The 25,642-nt window shown below is 43.2% G+C and overlaps 1 protein-coding gene across 4 annotated transcripts in view; it reads right to left on the reverse strand.

Moving 5' to 3' along the window:
- The window catches only part of src (v-src avian sarcoma (Schmidt-Ruppin A-2) viral oncogene homolog), a 40,223-nt gene extending 15,834 nt beyond the window's left edge, over positions 1–24,389 (reverse strand). For 2 of the 4 annotated variants that reach the window (XM_065961734.1, XM_065961733.1), the window contains exon 1: positions 23,967–24,389. The gene's annotated coding sequence lies outside the window, so the exon portion shown is untranslated. The remainder of the gene's footprint in view (positions 1–23,966) is intronic. The other 2 variants (XM_065961736.1, XM_065961735.1) reach the window with 1 other exon arrangement.
- Positions 24,390–25,642: the final 1,253 nt, after the last annotated feature.

The raw sequence follows: 25,642 nt of genomic DNA on the forward strand, positions 1-25,642 counted from the left end.
TTGTGGTGACTTGGCCTCAGAACTAAAAAGCAAAAGGTTTACTGTCTTTGTAGCAGAGATTAGTTAGTGAAGTGAATATTAGAGACAAACAATAGGGACGGTAATTTAAGTTATTTAAAGACACAATGGTAGGTAAAGCATCTCTAACACTAGCATGTTCACTTGCTAACTTAACATGCTATCTACAGCTAAGGCCTATTGGGGTGTCCTTCCAACCAACATTTCCACTTAATCCTTGTTAAATAGACTTGTCTCTGTTCTTCAAAGGGTTCACCTGCTAGTGCAAGCTTGTGCAAAATCACATACTTTTAGCACAGGCTACATACTGCAGTTGCTCACTGAAGTCCCCACATTGCATCATTTCAATTTAAACTTTGAGCCTCTTGCGGTGCCAGTGTAGCTCCGTCTATAGAGCCAGGGCCCCCACATGAAGAGGATAAAGTTCTCGACGTATCATCCGCAGGTTTGACTCTCGACCTTTGCCCATGATGCGTGTCTACCTCGCTCTCTCCTCCCTTCATTTCCTGTTTCCTTTGTACTATCAATAAAGGCTAAGGTATAAAAAATAAATCGGAAACAGCATCTTCCTTTTGGATCTGTTGCAGCAAAATTTGTTGTTGTGCAAAAATAGTTCCTTTGGAGAAACAAAATGGATTTTCCCGGCAGCTCAGTGGTAATGATGATGGATCATTCAGTGTGCAGAGGATTGTGGATCAAAATAGCCCCCCCAAAAAAACAAAAAGAAAACAGGCATGCTGGCTCACATACTGCAAAATAGAAATCGGATGTGGAAGAACATCCTTGTGCTTTTGGCACACTGTTTGTGACATACATACATTGGGACAAGCTAAATCTTCTTCTGACATACTAAACAGTTTGGAAGCATGAGTGATGGTGTGCTGTTCGGTGTGTTGAGTTTATCAGACGTTAAAGTGAGACGAAGAAGTCACATTTCTGACCGATAAAAAGATCTTCAAGCTGTTTTTTTTTTAAAGTGCACTCCTGAACATTTCTAGAAAATCTGAGGACCACCTCCCCCTGAAGGTGTTGCAAATTTGTTATTCACAGATGTAACGCACAGAGGGAATTTGTCACTGATGGAAAGGGGAAAGGGGATGATGTGTTTCTAAGACATGACATAAAAAAAGACACTGCAGTCATCATTTTTACAAGATATTCAAGATGGCCGGCAAAGCGGAGTCTGACGCTGAAGTGACGGTGTTTGCTTCAAATCTATTCTGTGTAACTGTAAGTATTCACAGTATCAATGAAAAAGAGGAACAGAGGATGACGCTGCTTTACTATGTGCACAATAATCAAACCTGTTACTCACTGGTTACACGATAATATAATAATCATACTGTAACTATAGCACTTTTAAAAAAACAAGTCATGAAGTGCTTTACTATTAAGAGAAGCCAAATTAAAAGTTAAAACAAATGCACAAATGTATAAAAAATAACACAAATGATTAGGTAAATAAACTGGTATTTGAAATCAAAACAAGATTCCTGTTCCCAATCAAAGAACAAGCGCCCAGTGAGGAAATCCCCCAGCCCGACCATGGAAAGAGAAAAGGTGAAAACAGTCCGGAGAGTGTGCAGAGAGATGCTAGGAAGAGAACAGGGAGGGCAGAGCCAGGGCGAGAAGAGCTCGACCCCCCCCACCGGGTTAGACCGCACGCTCTACCTCATCACCCCCCTCCCACCCACCTGTGGTGAATTCTCCTCACTTCTACCTCCTGTGTTCACATGCTGACCCACCACGACTTCACACGGAGCTTTAACTAAAGAGCTGGCAGGAAGAGGTCGATGACGCTCACACATGCAGCTCGCCAAGAAGAGTTCAGAACAGTTTTAGGAGTTTTGTCTACAGGTGAATTAGAGATGGGACCGATCTGATCTTATATCGATATCGGGTCCGATGTTGACGTAATATATGTATCAGATATCGGACTGACAGCTCCGAAAAACGTCAATGATCAAGACAGCTGGTTGGACGCTTTAAACATTCCCAACTGGCAGAGTCTCACTCTGAAGACGTTCAGACTGAACTGTAAGAAATGCCCACAAATCGTCACCATGACGACGTTGAGACGAGATGGAACAGCTCCTTTCAGGGGATGAAAAGCACAGTTCTTATACTTCAGTTTATAAAGTTTTAATTTGAAAAACCAGACAGCTGAACTGCTTCCTGTTTGTACGTGACACCAGCACAATGCAATGCAATGTCGGGTTTAATACAGCTGTGTGTAGCCTTAAATGTAGTGCCAACAACAACAACAAAAACATTATTAATTATGAAATAAAAAAATCGGAATCAGTATCGGAATCAGATCTGAACTGAAAAAAAGTGGATCGATGTATCTCTAATGTGAAGACAAAAGATTTTACTAGAGTCACTGATTGGCTCATATTAGAAGGTAAACGTATTTTACATTAACAGGTTTATTGACGACACATCATCAGAGATACAACACTGATCCATTTATGTGCTCCACATGGTTTGTAACACTTTACAGCACATTATCTGAACATGGCTTTTTACTCTGAAGTGGTTCCAAATCTGTGATGAATCAGTGAGTTTCCAGTTATGGACGACATTCGGGATACTCTGATGAAAAAAGGTCAAAGGTGAGGATTGTTGTAGCTTTTTTTATCCGTGTCTCTTCATAAAATAAATGAAGCTTCCCCGCCTCGCCCACTCCGGCTCGTGAAGTAGCTCTAATAACAGCTTAGTGTGGGGAAATAATTACACTAAGCCAAGGATCATTTGGGGGCTCAAACCCGTGCTATCATGGCTAGATATAGCTACAGGGGGTCCACTAGGAAATGCTAATTTAGACTCTAAAACAAGAAGGTGGTGGTGGCGGGGGGTCGGCCTGGGAGCCCTTCTAATGAGCAGATGAGGGTCAGAGTGCACGTGGAAGTGTCGGGGCACTCTCTGCCTTCTGCTCTCCAAGCCCTGCTGGACTGTTGCTATTTAGGAAACTGAGCATCTGTTGGATCTAACGCTGGAGTCAACTGATGCATGAGCTCACTGCCATTCACAAGCAAAGGGTTTTTTAATCCCAATCAGGGGACAAACTAGGATACACGGGCTCACGGGCACGCTCGCAGTCAGAGAGAGGCAGCGACATATGGCGGGGAAAATGTGAGGCACAAAGAAGAGAGAGCACAGTTTGCTAAAGCATGAAGAGGAAATGAGTGAAGCTCTCAGTGATTGTTGTCTGTGATTCTTTCTCATTTCTGCTTTTTTACTTTGAGAAAAAGTATGAGGAATGAGAAGCTGAAACCGCGGTGACGAGGACTCCGGGTCAGCGAGTCTAAAGCTTCATTTTGGATTCAACCTGTGGCCTGAAAGCGTCCACAGAGAGATGTTTCTACTCATGAGTTTATTTTTTAGGCAGCGTTATCGTTATGCTTCATTGTCATCTCAGTTTAAACATACACACTTAAATGTTTTTATGTATTTATAATATTATATATCCCCTAAGGCTACACAACAGACGATTCTATGCCAGATTTTGATCAGGTGGGTGGGGGCTCGAATCGGGTCACAACAGATTATTTAATTATTTGATTTTATTTATTTATTTTAATATGGACAATGCAATTTAACATAATTTCAATACAAAGCATGAAACTGATGTGCTGCATAAAGAGTATATAGCTATTGCTAATTTCCAACTCGTTTTTAAAATTAATTCAGGTTTAAAAAGTCCGGGCGCCGGTGACCCAGTGGTTAGCTTGCGTGTCCCATGTACAGAGGCTTCAGCCCTTGAAGCAGTGGGTCCGGGTTTGGATCTCTCTCTCTGATTTTTCAGGACTACACTGTCCTGTCTCTACACTCCTGCTCTGTCCACTTTCCTTGACCCATCAGGTCAAGGCAGTCTGCTTGTAAGGTCGTTTTTCTCTTATGCTGTTATGCAAGTTCTTGCTAAGAATAGAATAGAATAGAATTACGGGAATTAAGGGGGATAAAGTTGGGTCTCTGTGATTCATTTTACAGAGAAGGTCTAGAGCAGTGGTTCTCAACTGGTCGAGCCTCAAGACCCACCACCCAAAAATTATATTTTTCAACCAAACAATTTAATTAATGAAAAAAATGTGAAACTCAGACGGTGCAAAACGAGCGACTTTTTGAAAAGTGCTTCATAGACTGTCTGAGGCAATTTTCCAGGCACACATTTGCGACCCACTTTAAGGGTCCCGACTCACCAGTTGAGAACCACTGGTCTAGAGCTCTACTGCATTTGGAACTTTATGATCAAATGAAACAGATTTATTATCAGATCATTTTTTAGAAGGCTCATTCATTACAGTCTGTTGTTGATGAACATTTAAAGAAAAGGCTCAAAGGAGGGCTGTTTAAGCAGAGAGGATTAAAGAAGTCATACTCTATAAAAAGATGTCAAACGCAACATTGAGTTGTTTAAAATGATCCTCTCAGTATTGAAAAGGTGCATTCACTTATTTCAACTCTTTCTGTTTGCAGGTCTGACAGAGAAAACGTTAATTCCCCGGCCCCTTGGCACTTCATGTTTTTATCAAATGTGTTCCTTCTAAAGTAACTGAATACCTCTGATCTAATGTTTGTAAAAACACACGCAGTGATGCAGGTCAGAAATGAATATGAAACAGACAGAAAGCAGCAGCAGGAAAAAGAGGGCACACCAAAGGGGGCAGTGGGGGCAAACACAGGGACGTTCATTCTAGGTTGGCATTATGAATGGACGCCATGGGGGTGGGTGGGAGAGGAAGTGAAGAGGGGTCAATGGGGGCGAACAGTCAATATCAACCCCAGGGCATGTCTGCATGAAAGAGAGAGAGAGAGAGAGAGAGAGAGAGAGAGAGAGAGAGAGAGAGAGAGAGAGAGAGAGAGAGAGAGAGCAGGTTGGCACACACAGACACAAAGATGACGGGTGGCTCAGGGAGCTGCTCTTTGTGTGATCCGTGTTCTCCCCGAGCACGGCGGTGTCATGGTTAATAAGCCGGCGGTGGCAGAGCACAGCGGGGGGGGGGGGGGGGGGGGGGGGATGCTGCATCTTATCAGCTCCAGACGTCGGACGAGTAAAAGCCTCACCCTGTTTGTCAGAGGGTGATGCTTCCACATTAACGATGATGCCTTAATGAGATAAAAACACGTCAACTGAGCAGACTAATGCTGCAGCTTTAAGTTGAAGGATCCTCTGCTGGTATTAAAAAAACAATAAAAGTGTGCGCTGCAGAGCAAACTTACACATTAAAGATAAAAACAGTGACATCACTCAAATAAAGCAAAAAACATATTACACCCATAAACAAGAGCTATACCTCAAGCAGACACTTTATCAAATAATTAAATATATTATCCCACATGAAAATGACAGTCGGGTTATAGATCGATTTACAGCCCGGCTTTCTTTAATGGGTTTTGCCTGAATTATTAATAGCAGTGTTAGCATGTTAGCCCAGGTTAGCATGAATAACATGGGCAGCTTTCACCTTGGCTACAAAGACTCAAAGGACGAACACATACACAGGTTTTAAAAAGGAAATGCTGAATAAAGAGTGTGTCATGAAATGTGAGAAAATATGTTCTCATTGTTTCTTTTTGCCGAGTCAAGTCGAGTCTGGACTCAAAAGGTTTCACGCCCTCAGTCCACCTCCATCAAATCTGGAATAATCTTTGTTTGGGATTTTTTGTAAAAAGGGAGGTAACTCGCAGATTTCAGGGCGCAATAGAAAGTGGTTGCTTTGTCCCACAGTGTTCTAATGCTCTGACTAGGGTTGTCCCAGTACCAGAAATGTACATACAAAACTTACATACAATACTATTCAAAAATAATTTAATATCAATCCTGTTTCAAAAACACGAAGTCATAGGAACCCAATAGTGTTTCATTTCTTGTTTTTAATGTACAAAAATTGCATGCAAACTCCTGCACACCATCTCTAATGCAACATTTGGGCATCAAAATGAATGAAAAGTTGTTTGTGTATTTTCGCACTTCCTTTGCGCTCTGTTTGTTAAGAGATTGCGTTGTTTAAAAACACGCTTTATCTTGGGCGCAGGTGGCCTAGCGGGTTAGGTCACGCCCCATGTGCAGAGGCTGTGGTCAGGGTTCGAGTCCGGCCTGTGGCTCATTTTTCCCGCATGTCATTCACCACTATCTCCGTAGTCTCTCCACCTTCCAATCCAATAGAGGCAAAAAAAAAACCCAGAAAAAATAAATCTTTAATCTTCATCAAAAAGTAGTAAAACATGTGATCGTACAGCGGCTTTGACCCCCAGAATATCTGACAATTACAAATGCTGAACAAACCAACATGAAACAGAGCGTTAACAGAGACTCGGGCCTTTCTTCACACTCAGCCTGCAACAAAGCGCTGTTTTTGTCGGCTCACAGCAGGCGGCATAAACAAGGCACAGACGTGGCACTGTGGCTTCCAGGGCTGCCAGATCCTGGTGTGTTCGAGCTCCTATACAGCCAGCAGGACGTACAGCATGTGAATGAAAAATTAAGGAAGCCAAGAAGCCAAACAACGTCATCGTGCTTTGCAGGAATCATGTCTGCTCGTGCATCATCGGTAGCTAATAGTAAGCAGAGCCTGAATCTGGCCTATTAGGGATGCAGTACAGTAACAAGCGTCTACTGTCTGAGAGGCTGAGCAGCATGAAAATCCCTCAGGCAAGTGGAGGAGGGGGTGTGGTCGGCTGGGTGGTGGGGGGATATGCTTAATTATGCATAAGATCTGACAATAAATTCCAAAATCCCTCCAGTCTCCTGGGCTCATGGTAAATGGGAATAGTCTTTTAATATCGCTGCAGGGGCTGTTTCAACCCCCCCACCCCCTCACAGGATGCTGCATTTTACTTTCTCTTTTATTTAGCGTGAAAAGAAACAATTGAATGAGTCCTGAATGGTTTTCTCTCATTGAAATAATATAAAAGGAGGTGATTCCATTCATCCATTAACGGCCTTAGTGGCTCTCTTGCAGGGCAGGATCATCATCATGACACTGGTCTATTTTACTTACCGAATAAAAACAGCTTTGTTTATGACGTCTGGTTTGCTCTCGTTTATTCATTAAAAAAAAAAAATTAAAAAAAAGATCTTCTACTGGGAAGACTCAAAGGGAATGAAGATCAAAACAAAACAAGCTCGCTTCAGATGATCTGTGAACGAGATTTCAGAAGACGAAGCCGAAGCAAACTGAAGGAGACTGAAAAGTATGTGAAGTGGCATGTTTGGACTTGTGTGTGCTGTGTTGACAGCTACAGTAGACCCCTTCACTTCTACCTCACGGAGTCCTGTTAAAGTCACCGGTGTGATAAAAATGAATCGGGCATGTTCCTACAGACCTCCACTGAAAGACCAGAGAGTTTGAGACTCAGGCAACAACGGCTGAAGGTCACAGTTAAGCTCTTAAACTAACACCGTGATTACAGCAGAGGAACTGTTGTTTAAACCACTGTCACACTGGAGGAATAACAAAGTGTTCCAGCATCATGACAGAGCTTTCATTTTGTCCCCGCTCACCTGTGACGACGGATCACTGAGGACAGCCAACACGGGGATTAATCCAAAAAGCCCTCTGCATTTTATTTCTCTGACACAAGTCATGAAACTCAAAATAGAGGGATGTGAGGCCAATAGGAAAACTTTATTCTGCTGGAACTGCTGGTGAAATACAATGAAACTTAAATGAAATACCATTTGACTGGTGACTAAATCTAGTCATATCGGCGCATATCAGAGAGAAAATTAGTCAATACCGAAATTTACTTGATACGCTAATATCTAGAGCCCAACCAATATGGAATTTTTTGGGGCCGATACTGATACGGATGATATTAAAGTCTTTATATGAGATTTTTCACACTTAAATATAATATAAATCAAATATATCCTCTGAAAATAACTCTGTGAGTCATGACTGTCTACAATGGGTGTAACACCCGAGTCCCACTGTCTGTGATGTTTTCAGAGTCCTATCTTCAGTTTGTTTACATCGCCCGGACGGCCGGCTGACTCCTCCCCTCGTGTATAAAAGTTGTTTAATTGAGGGACTAGAGAAAAGAAGAATAACATACTGTACTCACTGCTTAACTGTGTTTCTAGATCACGCTCATTTCAGGTAAATTTACATGCAGTGTGAAGATACCAGCATAATAAAGATCGCTAGCATTAGCATGCTAACACAACAATGCAGCGCGAGTTGTTTTGGTTTCATGCTGGTGCTCAAGAGCGACATCTGCTGGATCAAAAAATCACACATAAAGCCTTTAAGATGAGAAAAATATAATACTGATATATCGGCTGATATATTAGTCAATACAGATATTCACTTGATATGCTAACATCGGCTGATATCATCTGCTGGCCGATTAATCCGTCAGACTCTACAAATATCGGTGCGATATTATCGTCTAGACATTTGGTCTTCATCGGCCTCCTCTTCAAATTTACTTAAACAAGCGGAGTGAACAAAAAGGTGCCAGACCGCAGGAGGGAGCTTTCATTCTGTTTTTTTTTTTTTTTTTTTACTGCATTTGCGCTGGAAGGTTTAAAAACGGTGTGTGCGTTCCTGTGAGCTTAATTCATGTGTGCAGGAGAGCGTGTGATGAAATGGTGAAGCACTTTGTCTGATTGCGACCTTTTTTTCCAAAGAGGTTTCAGATTGACGGAGTTTCAGTAAATCATGACTGTTGAGGAGACATGTGATTATTATATTCTTTAAGTGTTCTCTAAAGAGTGAACAACAGATGCAGTTCAGGGACGGTAAGTACTCGTGTGTGTGTGTGTGCAGCAGGGAGTGCACACTAATGTGTGTCTGCTTCTGAGAGCGAGTGCATGTGATCCTAAAGTCGGGCCTTGTGGATGTATTCTTTCATCTCAATGCTCTTTATGTAATTACTACGGGGGGGGGGGGGGGTGAAAGTGGGATCGAGGATTTGTCTCATGCGTCAGCAGCCACCAATCGTAGCATAATCCAGTCCTGCTTGTTCGGTCCAGATTATCAACATCTATTCCCTAATCTTATTTCAGCCAAATGCTGCGATGACATTACATCTGGGGGCTCGTGCACAACACGCTGGTGCAGCAATGACAAGACAGGACGAACAGGTCAAACAACTACTGCTGCTGCTGCTGCTAAGCGCGCCGAGCACCTCTCCTCTGATCCTGTCTCAACAAATCCCTCTTGCGATGTTTGAACAGCAGCAAAAATCTCCACAGAGATTAACTCAACACTCTTCGAGCAGCACAACAGGTGGGCTGGTTCCTGATTTCTGAACAAATCGTCGAGTTCCCTTCTCCCTTCCACAAACATGAAAAGAGGAAATAGCTGCATGGATGTGTTTGCAGACTACTGGACTAACCCCCCCCCCCCCCCCCCCCCCCCGCCCCCCCTGCAAATGTTTCACCCACACTTCCCATGTGAAGGTTGATCATTACAAAAGAGCAACGATGGAGTAACACAGCAGAGAGTGCGTCAGAAGGATCCTGTTGTATTGACTCTGAATAACACCAGAGAGGCCCCCCTCCATGTTAGGAGGTCTGAGGGTAAATACGCCCCCCCCACATTTGCAGGACTTTGCTGATTCCTGGATAAAGCATGTGTACAGATCCCCCCCCCCCCCTCGTGCTCCTGTCACGGGCCGACACAGGGATGGGGAGGTGCTGAAGTCAATATTTACCGCTCCACACACACACGCAGCCCCGGCCGTTGCCATGGCTCCCGATTCCAAGCATTCCTCAAAGCAACAAACTGCACAGATGTAGGATAGTTGCGCAGAGAGTTTTTCTCGGGGGCCAAAACACTCAAAGAGTGCTGCATGCCGATCTCATGAAGAAAACGGCAAAGATCAGCAGCGACTGGCTCCGTCTCTCGAAACGATGTGAGGATGTCTGTCGCTTACTGGAAGCGTTTAGGGAGAGAACTGAAGAGAGGGAGGCGAGAGAGAGAGAGAGGGGAGGGTGACAGAGAGAGAGAAAATGACAGGAGCAGATCGTCTCCTGATGAAATTCATTCAATTGAGATGTTGACGTTTATACCACAAGAAGACTCCCCGATGAAAACATCATGTTTACCCGTTTTCACTGAAGCACGCGGCGCTGTGGCGTCTATAATAGGATCAGAGGTTGTGAGCCCTTATCCCTTTCACTGTGTGCTTATGAGAGCGTGTGCGTTTCTCACCCCCTGATATTCTGCTTTCAAAAAAATAACTGTGTTTGGATCACCTTTGGTTTTTGCCAGAAGCCGCGGCTAACGTGACCTTAAAAATCATATGACATCTCTGAGCCGGTAGAAGCTTAGCAGCCGGCCTGCTCCTTCTTAACCCCCCCCCCCTCCGTGCTTACAAGAGGAATTTTTTTGGTGTCCACTTCTCCAAACAACACAAACAGCGCTGGCATCGGCCGAGGGTTCCTGGATTTTCTGTTATCCCCTGTTCCTAATCTGAGTATGACAACATCAAATTATTTTGGGATTGAGGGCTCAGTAAGAAAAATATCTGGGCCATTTTAGATGAGGTGATGTCTTGGCTTTAGCAAAATGGAAGCAAGTTAAAAGAGAATAAAACGTTTGTCGGTTTAGTTAAAGTTAAAACCGGATATATGGTCACCCCTCTTTTGTTTCTGCAAGGTTTGATCTTAGGATCAATTCTGGTTTCATGTCTGCATGTTGTGATAAAAATCTAGAAGAAGACAGTTAGCTTAGTTTAGCATTAAGGTGGGAAAAGCTAGTTTGGCTGAGCCAGAAGGCATAACAACATGTTTACATAGTTTTTTACACCCTTTGGTTATACTGCAGTTATGTGCTGGACTTTTGTTTGCCTGGGGTCAGTGACTTCAAAATGTTTGGGTTTTATGCGTCAGTGTTATCTGGATTAAACAAAGTTCATTTTATTTGTCTGTTAAAGCACGTTGTGAACATCTCTTTTTAAAGCTTCATAAATAAAGTACTAATAAATAAACTTATTGTTGGTTAGTGAGCTTTCAGAGATCCTGGTAGGCAGATTCCGTTCACTTCTTACCTCGCCATGGTCAGCTCTTTTTACCCGTTTTGATCACAGAAGGTGAATTTAAAAAGATTGTGTACGCTCGGAGCAGAGCCTCAAAGTGGTGTACGCCATTCCCCGTGCAAAGTTTGCGATCCATGAAAACAAACGTGATTCATTTTGGAGGCAGATGGTGAGGTGGTGAACAGAAGACAGGATGTATACTGACGCCTCTCACACTTTCATTTCCACAAAAATGATCAAATGTTATTGACAGATCCATGTAACCAAACAATGACATCGACAGTTTGAGACCTTTTCCATTGAGTGCCTTTCAATCAGAAAAGTTGACAACATTTAATTAAAAAAGTCATCAGCAGACGACAAAACTGTTCAGCCTACCAACTGAATCGTTTGATTTTGATGTAGAAATCCAAAGTAACAGTGAAAACATGAACCAGTGGACCCTCATGCTGCTTGTTTTTTTAATTGTACATATGAACCAAAGTCTGTTTGGTCTGTAAATATAACCGTGCTGTAGGACACAGCTCGCACAGACACCGTCAGCTTCACACTCTCTGCCTTCTCGTCACTCGGCACCTCTTCATCACCTTCACGTATTTATAGTGTAAATTTGTCAAGTGTGTAAATAAGACCTGGAGCGCTCTCACATCATGGTGCATCCATTTTATAATGCACAACAAACTCAAGAGCACAGTACGTTTTTTTTTTTTTTTAACTCCTTTCAACCCCTCACCTCTTTGGTTAGTGAAAGTCATGTTTCCGCCCCACTATTGTGTCTGTTAATGGTGAAATAACTCAACAAACTAGCAAACTAGTGACGATCGAGACATTCAAGATGATCAGTAAAAATTAAAAACAGAGAATAAGAAGCCACACAGTGACGCAGTCGACAGGATCAACAATACGATGTTAAGTCGCTTTGGAGGGGTAGATATACATTACAGCTGCGTGTTGCCAGATAGCCTAGCGGTTATGTTGTGCACCCCATGTACAGAGTGCTGACCGTGGGTTCGAATCCAGCCTCAGCCCTCTGCTGCATGTCAACTTGCCTCTCTCTCCTGTCATCATTTCCTTTCTCTCTTCAGCTATTCTATCCAGTAAAAACAAAAATGGCCACAAATAAATATATTTTTTTTAAATATTTTTTTCAGCTGCATTGAAAAAGAGAAAAGGGAGAAACCAGACGAATGAAAATGAAAGCATTCTTTAGTTGGCTGTGTGTGTTTTGTTGGGTATGGTGTTATGTTTGAATGCTTATCTTGTAAGCAGAGGTTTGTTATCCAGATCAGATGTTGCCCTCCTGGTTGTGTCCGACTTTCTTGCACACACACACAAAAAAAAAAAACCCAGTCACCTGGTTCAACAGAGACCTTCGACTAACCTTCCTAGACTGGGTGTGACGGGCTCGGCTCAGACAAGACAGACTAGAAGATAGAGCTGTAATTTCCTCCAGATTAGCTCATCACGTTTGTTGCAAAACAGCGAATAAATTCCAGCACATTAACCAATAGTTAGACAATTACTGAGACGACTAAAGCACACACATTACTCACTCCAGAACACGTTCACTTACTTGTGTAGAAGTCAAATGTTAAAAAGGGCAGGCGCCAAAATATGGAAGCCCGATGCTGACACTCATTGGGTGTTTTGGGACCAAACTGGGGACTATCTATGGGAACCTTTTCTCTGTCTGCATGTACACCATGGTACCTACTCTGAAGCAGGAGCTAAAAAGGTTCCTCTAAACGGGGTTCTAGGAACTAAAATAGTTAATAGTTCCTGCAGTGTGGAACCGATAAAAAAATAGGAATAATGAAAAAGTTCCTGCGGTCCAAACACGCCTTTTTTATACATTTTCTTATTAACTCCATTATCCCGTCATAATGAGTTCATTTCAGTTGTTTTCTCAAGATCTCAACTTGTTGTACTGATCTCCGTCTTAAAAAGCTGCTTTCCCATTATAATGGATTAACACATCTCATTATGTGGACGTAATAAAGCTTGTTTTCTCTGGAGATCTAGAAAACAAAACAATGGACGGGTCAGTGTGATAGTCCAGACTGCAGACCGAGGCGTGTCATGCTAACATATCCCGCACTAATGAGCTCAGTTAAGCCTATTTCTGATCGTGCGTTCAAACTTACATATAACACTCAAAAGTTAGTAGAGTGAGCTGCAATTTTTCACCCTGACCCTCATTTTAATTTTCTTTTTGCATACTTTATTAATCCCTGAGAGGACGCTCAGGGAGCATACCAGAGCTGTCAGGGGTTTGATGCCTTGCTCAAGGTCTCAGGAGGTGACCTGATACCTCTACAGCAACCAGACCAGCTTCCATACTGACAAACCAAAAGCGGCTGTTTCTCAACTGGAAGGTCGTGGGTTCAATCCCCAGCTCCTGCAGCTACATATCCGATGTGTCCAGGGCAAGAAGCTTAACCCTGAGCTGCTCCCACTGCATGAATGGGATTAGTTAATACTGGTGGTCACTTTACAAAGCAACCTCTACCATCAGTGTGTGAATGTGTGGGTGTGACCTGCAGTGGAAAAGCGCTTTGAGTAATCAGAATAGAAACGCGTGATACAAGCTCAAGTCCATTTATCATTCCTTTCAACATTTTGCCAACCTTTCTATTATTAGTTGTTTTTTTTTGTAGAGAAATGTTACCGATAAAAAGATGCTAAAAAAAAGTGTTCGTAGTTTATTTCCCACCTCTGAACTGCTAGTTCCGTATTTATAAAAGAAGCCTTTACATCACAGTGAATATTAACCCACTGTGAGGAAATGAATGTTGAAACACATGCCCCTGTTTTTTTGGCTTGAGCTCTCTCAGCTGCTGCTACAGTATCTCTCCTCCTGTGAAACGGGGCGATCTGAAGCATGTGAGGCATTGCACAGAAACGTGAGCGCTGCTGTAAAGGGACCCCGCAGGTGCTCCGTGTATTGTGTTGACAGCGTGAAAAGCCGGCTTATTGCTCCCCTGTGCGGCATTAAATACCAAGAATGGACCGAATAGTTTACTACTGTATTGGTTGAAATCTGCTCCTCATGCTCTTCTGACATCATCCTCGTATGTGTGTCCCCTTTGTGCGGCTCCGCTCTCATCTAAATATGGTCATTATGTGCACGGAGAGCGATGAGCTGCGGTCGTGCGCTCGAACAAGACGCCGAGAGGAGACGAGGAGAGGATACGGGGATGGAGGGAAGGAGGGAGGAGAAGAAAAAAGATAATCCTCAAGGGCTTTGGGCTTTCTTTATTTCCTCCTCCCAAGTCTTCACTCCCTCACACTCGGGCTATTTCCCCCCCTCCTCTCGCACTCTCTTTCCACCATAATTTCTCCAATCCTTTCAGGAGATTTCCAGTGGGAAATGGTGGAAATAAAGGATTCCGATTCCTTCTGATGTGTCAGCCGCATGTCACGTGACTAGGGGGAAAAAAAACACACTTCTGCGGCTTTCCAAAATATTAGTGAACTGGTATTCAACTCAAACGGGGAGGGGAAACATTCAGAGACAACTGCGTCCAAAAGAATTATGCAAACTCTTGGCACGGGGAAGGCAACACAACAAAGAGGCGGCGTCAGAATGCATTTTCAGATCTTCTGCAGCATCATATGGGCTCATGTTTTAAGGATACAAGTCGCCTTCAGTGAACTCAAAGCTCTGTGGAGGCAGACCCTTAAATTCAGCCGCTCTCATCACATTTCAAAGAGGCAGCATTTTTTGATCTGCTCTGGTCCACAGAGACTCCCCGAGAGCCTCGTGCTTCAGTAACTGAGGGCTCTCACCGTTTAACATCTCATCTGAACAGCCCAGGCAGCGGGGGGAAATCCCTGCAGCCCACAAACATCTAAGGCCTGACCCTGGAGGAAAATGTATATAATACATAAAGAGAAGCTCTGCTAATCATATAAAACTACAAAAACGCTAAATCATAGTGGATAGAATATCACTGAAGTGAACCAATGTTCTACTACTGTGCCTTAAATGCTGCTCCCCCCCCCCCCCCAAAAGCAACAATATATTTTATGGATACACCTAAGAATTGAAACCAAAGTAAGACCTTACTCCTTCTCCCCTGACACCAAACCTGAAGGAAAAATAAAGAAAAAACACAAGATTTCTGTGAGGTGAGGGGCGGGTGAGGAGCTGAAGGTGAGGAGGAGGTGTGGGAGGAGAGTCGAAGAAGAGTTGAATTATCACGGCAAACCTTTGTCAGTGGTTATCGAGTAAAGCAAGAACTCTCAGCTTAAGATTGCACACAATTTCAAAATAAAAGCCCAATAATTTAGATTTTTAAATGTGGAAAAATATAATTAAAAACATGGATTTGAAATGTGATTACTCACGATTAACTGTTGAAATTTGTTGCAATTAAAAATGTTCATCGTATGACAGCCCTAATATGTATTTATACATATTTGTGTGTCTGTGTGTGGAATAATTGTCTAAAACAACCATGTAATCATCATGTATGAGAAAGTGGGCCAGGTGTGTGTCTCCGCGCGACGATACATTCCCAGGTTTGTTGCAGCAGGGGGACTGGGCCCAGTCATGGTTGAGGAATGCAGAGTGGAGAAACGGGCGAGTTTCAACTCCTCTCCTGCTCACAGCCCAAAGCAGGAATGTATGAGCAGCAGGTAGAGACACCTTCCTGCCCAGGACTTTCAGAGACACAGGTCTGCCCTCGAGCCACACATGCAACCCAACCTAACGCATTCCACCCCGTAAACCGTCTGTCAGGGAAAAGAGAAAGCACCGCCGAGCAGAACAAGAATGCGAGTCAAGGTCGCAGCATCACTGTGGTTGTTCATCCTGCCATGAAACCGCTCTGGCACAGATTTAGCTCAGTGTCGACACAAATTAAACACATGCCGAGAGCGTCACGCTGGGGCTGATCATTAGCTGACTCCGGTAATACTCGTCACTTCAAGGATGTCTCTATTATCATCCAAAATGTTTCTGTTTCATTTAAGAAATCAGGATATACAACATTTTAAAAAAAAAAGCATTATGCATCCGTCAGAAGAATATGTATCAGCAACAATTATGATAAATGATTAATTATCTGTAATTTTTTAAGGAAATATATCAAACAGCTGCTGATTCAAGCTAACAATGCACCAGGATTTACTGAATTTATTTCTCATTTATAATAATAAAAAAATATATTTTAGTTTTGATCTGTTGGTTGGGCAAAAGAGGCAATCTGAAAATATCACAGGAAATCTTACAGAGCATTTTTCACAACTTTTTCATATTTTAAAGGCCGGGTTGGTCATTTTCGGAAAAAAACTAGCATGATTTTGAAAGTAGCATTCCCTCAGTGCTCCGTCTGCACCCAGCCCCTCCCCTCTATGCTCCCTCTAAAGCCACGCCCCCTCACTTACGTGCACGAGTGCCGTTGCTCCAGAAGTGGACCTCAGCTCATCGCTTGCATCGTGTAGAAACTACGTCATCTCATCTCTCATTCAGCGGTGATTAAACTCTAAACTTTATCATAAAACATGTTAAAAAAAACATTAAGTGAGCTAGTGCACGCCACGGGTAGAGAGTGAGCAGGGAGACAGGGAGGCGTGTGATTGGTTCATCAGATTGGTACCTCATGGCAGACATTGGTCAAAGTTTTTACAGGCTTACAAACTGATAGAGATGACGGATTTTCTTTGTTCCTTTTTCAGAGAACATGAGTTATTAATTTCTGTCAGGACCTAAAGACAACTTCAACCAACTTCAAGTTAATCTGAAGGAAATGACCAACCCTGCCTTTAAAGTCATTAATTGTAGAAACAAACGGCAGATTAATCCTTAAGAAAATAAATGTTGATCGCAGTGCTGTTTGGGTGAAGCCTACATAATAATATAATGAATGCAGGGTGACAGAACAACCTCCATGTGTCTGTGCAGATGCAGGACCGTAAAGAAAGCATGCTGCACAGACATTTGTATAGCTGCTCTGCTTGAAAACAAAGACACAAAGATCCCTGTGTCGGGGTCCTGCTTCCTTGGAGATAGACAAATACGAGCCGCAGAGTAACATAACAGAAACAGCCACCAGGCTTTGCACATTAAAATTTTAAAGTGTGCCCATGTCACGCTTCATCATCAAAACATAACCGCTCGCAGCCATGACATTTCCATAACAGATTGGAGGGCAGGACCCCCAACACGGCAGAGATTTCCTCCATCTCTTTTTCTAAACCAACCCCTTTGTTCAGTTGGCCCTGATTTCAATATTCAAATGCGGCTCAGTTGGGCGGCGAAGCAGAGAGTGAGACTGCGAGGCAATCAGCGGAGAGGGAGCATGGAGTTGGTGCGGTTGGAGATGTCTGTGAGATACAGGAGGGTGTGTTCGCTGAAGTGCTCCCCGCTGTGAAAAGAGGAAGGCGGCTCTGCTCTGTGTCTCGTCCAAACTCACATCAGGGCAGGCAGGAGTGACGCACGAGGTCAGAGCTCCGGGGAAACAGACACTTTAACAACCTCAGTGTATGAAGAATAAAAACACTGACAGGTAACACAAGGAGCAGGAAAGTCAGGTTTAAATGGATCTTAATAAAAAAAAGGAAATTTGCTGCAAAGACGGGATACCTTAAAGAGCAAAATACTGGAAACATTTTACAGTTTCTGATTTGAATTTTCATCTAAAAAAAAAAAACAACATAAACATCTGAAGAATTCGAGTAGGCGGAGCGTGAACATATTTTAAAAACACCCGAGAGTGCAGGAGAGTTGCTCCCAAAACTGTAAAGCTGTAAAGTCTAAAGTGAGAAAATCACAGCAATTGGCAAAGGAATCACTGAGTCATCACTGGCATCGTTTAGCAAACCTCCCACAGTGACTGTTCATTTGAGTCATTGTGTGATATCAGACTGTAAGAGCATTACTTGTTACTTTAAACCGTTTATCTCAAATACAGTTTCTTGCTACATGCAGCATGTGAGACTGCAGCTATTCCTCCAAATATCCTTTTCGACTGACAAAAAGCAGGAAACCACCACTGAGAGGCTGAACTGTGCACTTCCACCCCAAGAACTTTTCTTTAAATGTGCCCTATGTCTAACTCTTTAGCCTTGATATACTCAGACTGGATGAGAAGAAAATTCACCCCCATAGAGTTTGAAAGAGTTTTTCAGACCGGTACTGTCTTTTGTACCAGGCTGTAGATATCTTTAATTCTGCCATCAAAATTGGCACTTTAAAGTCATTGTATGTGATTTTTCACACTTCAATGTATAAATCAAGTCTATCCTCTGAAAATAACTCTGTGAGTCATGACTGTCTACAATGGGTGTAAAACCCGAGTCTCACTGTCTGTGATGTTTTCAGAGTTTTCCGAGTCCTATCTTCACTTTGTTTACATCGCCCGGCCGGCCGGCTGACTCCTCCCCTCGTGTATAAAAGTTGTTTAATTGAGGGACTAGAGAAAAGAAGAATAACATACTGTACTCACTGCTTAACTGTGTTTCTAGATCACGCTCATTTCAGGTAAATTTACATGCAGTGTGAAGATACCAGCATAATAAAGATCGCTAGCATTAGCATGCTAACACAACAATGCAGCGCAAGTTGTTTTGGTTTCATGCTGGTGCTCAAGGGCGACATCTGCTGGATCAAATAAAATCACATATAAAGCCTTTAACATGGATTTTATTATATTTATTGGTGTATTTTAGTTAATGGGACTTTCTTCTGGAGCCAGGCTCAAGTGGAACAGCACTTCACATTATGCACTCCTCAAATACTCAATTTCCTGAGTATTACCCTTTAATCATCACCTGGTTGTTCACACATGCACCTCACAGTGGGAGACTTTCACTGCCTGACAGGGAATAAACGTCACCAGCCTCTCCCACTCGCTCCAGGTGAATTCTCAGGTTATATCCTGCTGTGTTCTCACAAAAAGCTCACTCTAACTTTCTGCAGAAAAAAATCCTAGGGGGCTGGTCGAAGAAACTCTGGATGGCGTCAGAGTGAAAAATGTGGCTCTTTCCGTTCACACATGCAGCTCACTCAAGTTTTTCAGGAGTTTTGTGCCAGTGTGAAAGCACGGTTACGAAGCATCTTTTCACATGACAGTAGACTAATTGGCCAAATCATTGCAGGTCTTATGAATGCTGAGAAAACAAAGAACACCACCTTAATGTTTCTTTCAAATTGGTGAAAACAACAAATAGTTTTACATCAATGAACAAAACAATTAGACAAATTCAGCACAAAAGATTTCAAAGATATCATGGATACTACAGAATCATACGCATTCAGGCAACTTTACTTTTCTGTTTCATCCCTTAAAGCATTTTTGGATACGGAAATGTCCCATAAATTTCCTGTTTTCTGTTTTTGTAAGATTTGCCATTGACGAAAAGGTTAAGTCTATCAGGGTAGATCATCTCCACAAGTAAGAGGAAATGCATTGAAACTCCCATGTCAACATCTTATTCTGCAGTGATTCTCAGAGGATGCAGGGTGGTGGGGGTGGGGGGGGGGGCATGTACTCTTCCCAGCATCTCATCATCCTGACCAGGCTCGCACAGCTGCGCCTACACAAAGCCACACACAGAAGCATCTTTCTAAATGCCAAAGACGCTTTTTCCTGTCAGAAGGAGCGTCCACGGAGCGCTGCGGGGAACGAGACTGTGAGAAGCGATGGCTTTTTCCACAGAGGCTACAACAGTGGGTGGATTGAGGGGGGATGCGTGGCCTGTGTCACCCTGGCCCGTTCCCAGGGCAGAGGGACAGGAAGTGGCCGGGAATCCTGGGGAGGATACAAACCCTCTTCTGTTTGTCTGTATCAAACCACTTTCAGATCCCTTCATTGAAATGGGCCAGCGAGCAACAGGTCCGCTCTGACAGAGAGCTGGGAAGGACATGTCGGAGCGCCGCACTTCTGCCTCCTCGTCATTCAGCTGATGAGTGCAACGGACGGGTTTTTGTGGCTTCATGTTACACTTCTCTCCTGCGGTCGCTAATTAAGGCAGTCAGATAACAACAAAGGAGAACTAACACGGCAATGAAGAACAAACTTGTAGGTTTCTGCCTCTGGGAACTCGGGTTCAACACAGTTTTAGAGATACAAAGATGAAATGTCAATTCAGTGTCACACTGAAGAAGAAGAAGCCCTGTCATCTGAAAAATGACTAATTTCAATTAGTCACTGAAATGTAAGTGACGAAGTGTTTTATCATCAAAATCCTAGTATTGACTGAATGACGCTCCTTCTGGGCGTTAACAGCCAAAATCCTGCAGAGTGACTTTTCCCATGATTCGATCACCGGATTCATCAACACTGAACCACACCCATTTTCTTCAATTTCATAACCCTCGCTAGTTGGCACAACAATAACTAGTTGGTTAAACTAATTATTCATATTTTGGCTGTCTGCGCTGATTGAATGTTATGCTCAGACTGCGAGGTATCAACCCACCACTAGGTGGCGCTGTAGCCATAGACTGGCTGTACCTTTGGTTAGCTCTTGCTGCTCTGCTACCCAGATGTAAACAAGCACAGAAGATGGACAGCATCTCATAGGAGCAGTGTGGTAAGGTAGTATTTTGATCTAGAAACAATGTAGATAAAAAAATGTCTGCTGTATCTGGTTAAACTGGCACATCGACCGGGAGCCAAGAGTGACCACATTTAGCACGGGCATGTGGATGGTTAGCCGCGGGGAGGAGTGACGGCTGGTGGTTGCTAGTGTTGCTAACGTCAGCAACACTCTGCAATCCAAATTACACAATTGACACATTCAATTTTAAATGAATGTGTGACTGTTTTCTTACCTTTATATGATTAGTTAAAGAGAATCAAAATGAGTCGGCTAGGAACCTTTCTGATTATAACAGCAACCATCATCAGGAAGTCTTAGAGAAACTTAAAGAAGGGCCGCCCCAGAAGCTAACCTGGTGGAGCAACCGTCCCACCTTAAGAAGCTCAAAGTCCTCACTGCAGCAGCCCCCCAGGTCGATTCTAACCCCCTCACCATTTTTTTGCATGTCATCATGAGCTCTGCTGCCTCCCTACGTTGCCCGTTTCATTCCGCACCAGCGATTAAATTACTGTACCACACGAGTCAGGACGGTGACATATTATCGTATCGATATTTGATCCCCGCCCCTAGTCGGAAGGCTTTGGTGGATTTGGCTTTAATGGTTGGCAAAATGACTACCGACACAAAACTAGGCCACACAGCCACATGAAGCCCACAAACAGAGAGACAAAAACAGACAGCTAGAAAGAAAGCTTGACAGGATGGGAAGCGATGTGAGAACAGGGAGGACGGGTGAGAGAACAGGTGGCACTGGCATTCCCATGCTTAGCCGCTTTGCCCTTGAAAGTAGCCGGGCACTAATTAGCAACCAAATCTGGGCCAGAGCGACAGAAGTTTAGTATCTGCCACATGAAATATTCAAAGGCTTTTGTCAGCGGGGAAGCCGTCATGAATTCTCGTGCCCCTCTTTCTTGTGTACAATCTCTCTCCACTCTCTGGAGTTTATCAGACATCTGATTGGCGCAGTGAGGACGGGTTGATTCTGGCATTAGACGAGTGTTTTGTTTGTTAAGTGCTCCAAAGCCAAAAGGGAATTGTGTTGTTTCAACAAAGAAGAGGCACTCCATTACTACTACGACTTCTACTTCTCCAACCCGACTCATGACTCCGTGCACCATCCTTTTGAATCTGCTGAATCCTCTTTATAGTATCACCAACAATTACAATATGTCCTCAAAGCCCAACGCCAATGAATCCTCATCTGACCCTAAAGTGGGACGCTCTCAAATAGATCAAACGATGAACTCAGCAAACCTCCAGCTACAGCTGCTCATTTCGCTCGAGTGCTTTAAAAAAAAAAAGCAGAGGCAAATATACACACATCACTACGATCAAAATGCTTTGGCTCGGTTGGCTGGCCTGCTTGAGAACCAGGTTCCCTCTTTAAAAAAAAAATCCCTAAATCGTTCCCTTCCTCTTTTCTGAATAGGTGCACAAAGGCAAATTTTTGAGAAGCGACTTGTCTTAAAGCGATTCTCCAAGAAAACAAGCGGCTCATTGAAGCCCCCCCGGCTCTGTGTGTCACCCTGACAGACAGACCACTTCAGTATACGGGGCGGACAAAGGGGCCAGTCCACAGCCAAAGTTGCCAATTAGGAGGAATTTCGGGCCTTCAAGAGCCACTTTTCCTCCAATCTCATTGGAGCTGACATAAACATCTACGGCTTTCACTGGAGGGCATTCATGGGATTCCAAGGAGCATTAGGTCCCCCCTCTGTGGAGCCGGAAATCTGCCAGTTAGGAAAAAAGTACAATGCTCCATCTCGTACCACTTTGAGAAAACACTCCTCCTCGCTCGCACGCTGGTTGGTTGGCTTGCGTTGCCAGGTTTGCAAAATGCATGCTAATAGCCTGGCTGAAAAACTGGCAACATTTAGTCCTGGTGGAAGTATTTATCATGATCCCTGAGCAGGATGTATGATTAAAAAAAAAAAACACACAACACGGCTTCATCCTGCAGGGTCACTTTGCATGTCAGTGTCACCATAAAACCTCAGGATATTGAATCCATCGGATATAATATGTTTATGCCCGAATTCCCTAATTCCTCCAGGATATACAAAAAAAAAAAAAAAAAAAAAAAAAAAAGCAAAATCTGTGGAGGATTAGGATAATGCATAATACTGATAATCAAATGTGATAGCAATTTTTTCATTAAAAAATTACTGGTGCAGCATATGTGTTTTTGGAGGATTACAGACACAGGCAGCGAAAACAAGCTGGAATTCACTGCAGTGGTTCAGACACAATATTTAGGTTTTAAGGCAGATGTGTGTGTGTGCGTGTGTGTGTGTGTTGTACAAAGTGTTTTATCTCAACTGTCATGATGGGAATGAGTCGTACTTTTGACGCCGCGAACAAACTGACAGACTGAACTTTACGGTCTGAGAGTTAAATCTCGTCTAGACGCTCAATCAGGTTTCATTTTGTAGACGGGTGACGGTTAGCAGATTCTGTGCCGTGAGCCTGGATCGGTGTGTTCAGTACACACAGGCCACTATGGGAGGAAAGGGGGGGCTGCGTGTTTAGGCTCAAAGACGTGGCTCACCTTTCTAAAGACAGATCGGACAATCACCCTGAGGTCCATTCAAAACTTGTCGTTATTATTATTATTGTTAGTAGCCACCACATTAGAGTCAATATTTGGGCCTTTGAGTCACGCTGAGTGGGAGAGACTTAATCCTAAACATATGACAGCCGTGTCTTGAAAGTGTGTGGGATCACAGAGGAAGGAAGGAAAAGCCTGTGGTATTCTAAAATGAAGAAGCGGAAATGGTTCTTTAAGCAGCTCCTGTTTAAAACATACAACCTTTTTTTTTTCTTCTCTTTCACACATGAAACAGTTCAGGTACAGCAGATATAGTGATTCTCCTTCAGAGAGCTGCCATGGTTTCACTTTCTCTTGTGGAGCAATTTCTCTATAAATCAGGATTAAGCAAATAATAATAAAAAAAGTGCTCTTTTCCCAGAAGTCCTGCAGATGAGACTGTGTTGTATTAAAATAAAAGGAAAGAGGGCTGCAGGTTGTATTTTTCACAACTCTCAGAGCTGCTGGTTTCGGAGCAACCGGTTATTTCAGGGAATTGCGAAGTGAGAAAATTATAGTGTGACCTCACTTTAATGATCCTTATTAACAAAAGCAATTATACCTGCGAACATGTTACATAAAGAGCAGGGAATTCTATGTTAATTAGGTCATAAAGAGGCACATGTAAAATAGGTAAAGTCAGGTTTATGGCCATCTGGAAACATCACAGTCATTTGCAGCACTTGTGGGATCAAACCCCCTCGTTTATGTTTAATTAACCCCCCTGTCTGTGTCTGTTATTTTTCTGACTCTCTGTGTGTGTGTCTATCTGTCATTACTGGATTCACCCGCACTGAAATAACAAGTTGAGGCTACTCACCCTGACGCGCAAGGCTACCGTAGATTTTGGCGTCGTCGCTCTTCTGCCAGATCAGACAGACGGGATACAAATCAAACCATTCAGGAACTGACGGAAGACACCAGAAAAAAAGGGTCACAGATCCGGAAATATTTCGAGGTTGGGAGCAGAAGAAGAAGAAGAAGAAGGAGAAGCAGGAGAGTCAGTCGGTGCCAAAACGAGCGTACAGGGATCCCATTCAGCTGGAGGGGCGGCCCGGGGAGGTCATAACGGGAATCGCTCCAAACTAACGAAACATCATTTCATTCACATGCAAGGGAAGGATTCAAATCGATAAGATCCGTTTGTGCTCGATGTGCCTGAGTGTGAACCGAGCAGTCACGCGTGGCAACAGCCCCGACACGCAGCCACAGTGCAGAAACACCAAATCATGACCAAAACACTGCGATGTGATGTTAGAGGCAAGGGAGAGGGGGGGGGGGGGGGGGGAGGGGCGGGGCCTCCAGGGCTACTGTCCGCCTCTGATTGGTGGATGTGTTTCATGCCCAATCGAGCCCTGATTTAGATGAATGGCATTTTCATGGGAAGTCCCACCTCACCTGGGGGCGCGTGCAGGTTCAAACGTGGCTTCAACTGCCAACAGAGACAATAATACTGAAGGTTATGAATATGGTTATTACGGAAGCCCCAAGAGGACATGCATGTTGAATACTAATGTTTTAGTTTACTTCCCTTGGAAAACAAGTTGTTTTCTCGAGAGTTAGACACATTTATCTTGTTTAGCTGAAATAACAACACTGCTTTTCAACTGATTCAATTCATTTACACGTTTTCTTGAGATCTTGAGAAATTAACTCATTATGGGGGAAACCAGCATTTTTACTATCCCGAGATTAAGACATCTTTAAATGGACTTCTCAAGAAAGTGACTGGAAATTACTCGCTTGATTGGAAACAGAATAAAATAAAATGGATGGATGGATGTATGTAATAAAACTTTAAAAATTAAAAGTCAAAGCTTCCAAATTAGACATAATCTAGGTTTTAATACATTAGGAGAGACTTGTATTTATTACGACATGTCTGACTGTTCCTGCGCCAGAGTGCGTCACAAGGTAAAATAAAAACAGTATATTCACTTTTTGGTTAAATCAAGAACGTATGGAATGCTTTGTTGGCACTTTGCTGCCACCTACTGTTCCAATTTGGTATCATGTCAATGCAGCAAGAACATGACTTGAAGTACCAGGGCCAACATGTGCATGAGAAACTCTCAGCACTCACTGCAATGATGAAGTGCTGACTGATAGAAGAGTTATTGTGCAGGGATAGCCTTTGCACCCTTTTTTTTGGGTCCCTTTGAGTGTTTTTGTAAAAACAATTCTTAACTCTGTGCAGTCACTGGAGGTCGGTGCTGTGCTGCCGTGTTGTGGACTGTTTAATCCTGCATACTACATGAACTGTGCCTTCTTACTTATGTTATCTACTGACTCCTGATACACCAGGTAGCTGTAACCTTTCGTCTCATGCGGACACATCATATTTTTATATTTTTCCACAAACTCTCTCTGTCTTTAGCAAAACGGTTTTGAATGTTTTTGTTCACTGATCTTGGTCTGAGCTACAGGGTCACATTAAACTCAAACATTTTATTAGCTTGGACGATTTTAAACCAGTGCGTGCTCACATCTTAACTG

Source organism: Labrus bergylta, chromosome 12 (genome assembly GCF_963930695.1).
Source record: "Labrus bergylta chromosome 12, fLabBer1.1, whole genome shotgun sequence".
Lineage (NCBI taxonomy): Eukaryota > Metazoa > Chordata > Actinopteri > Labriformes > Labridae > Labrus > Labrus bergylta.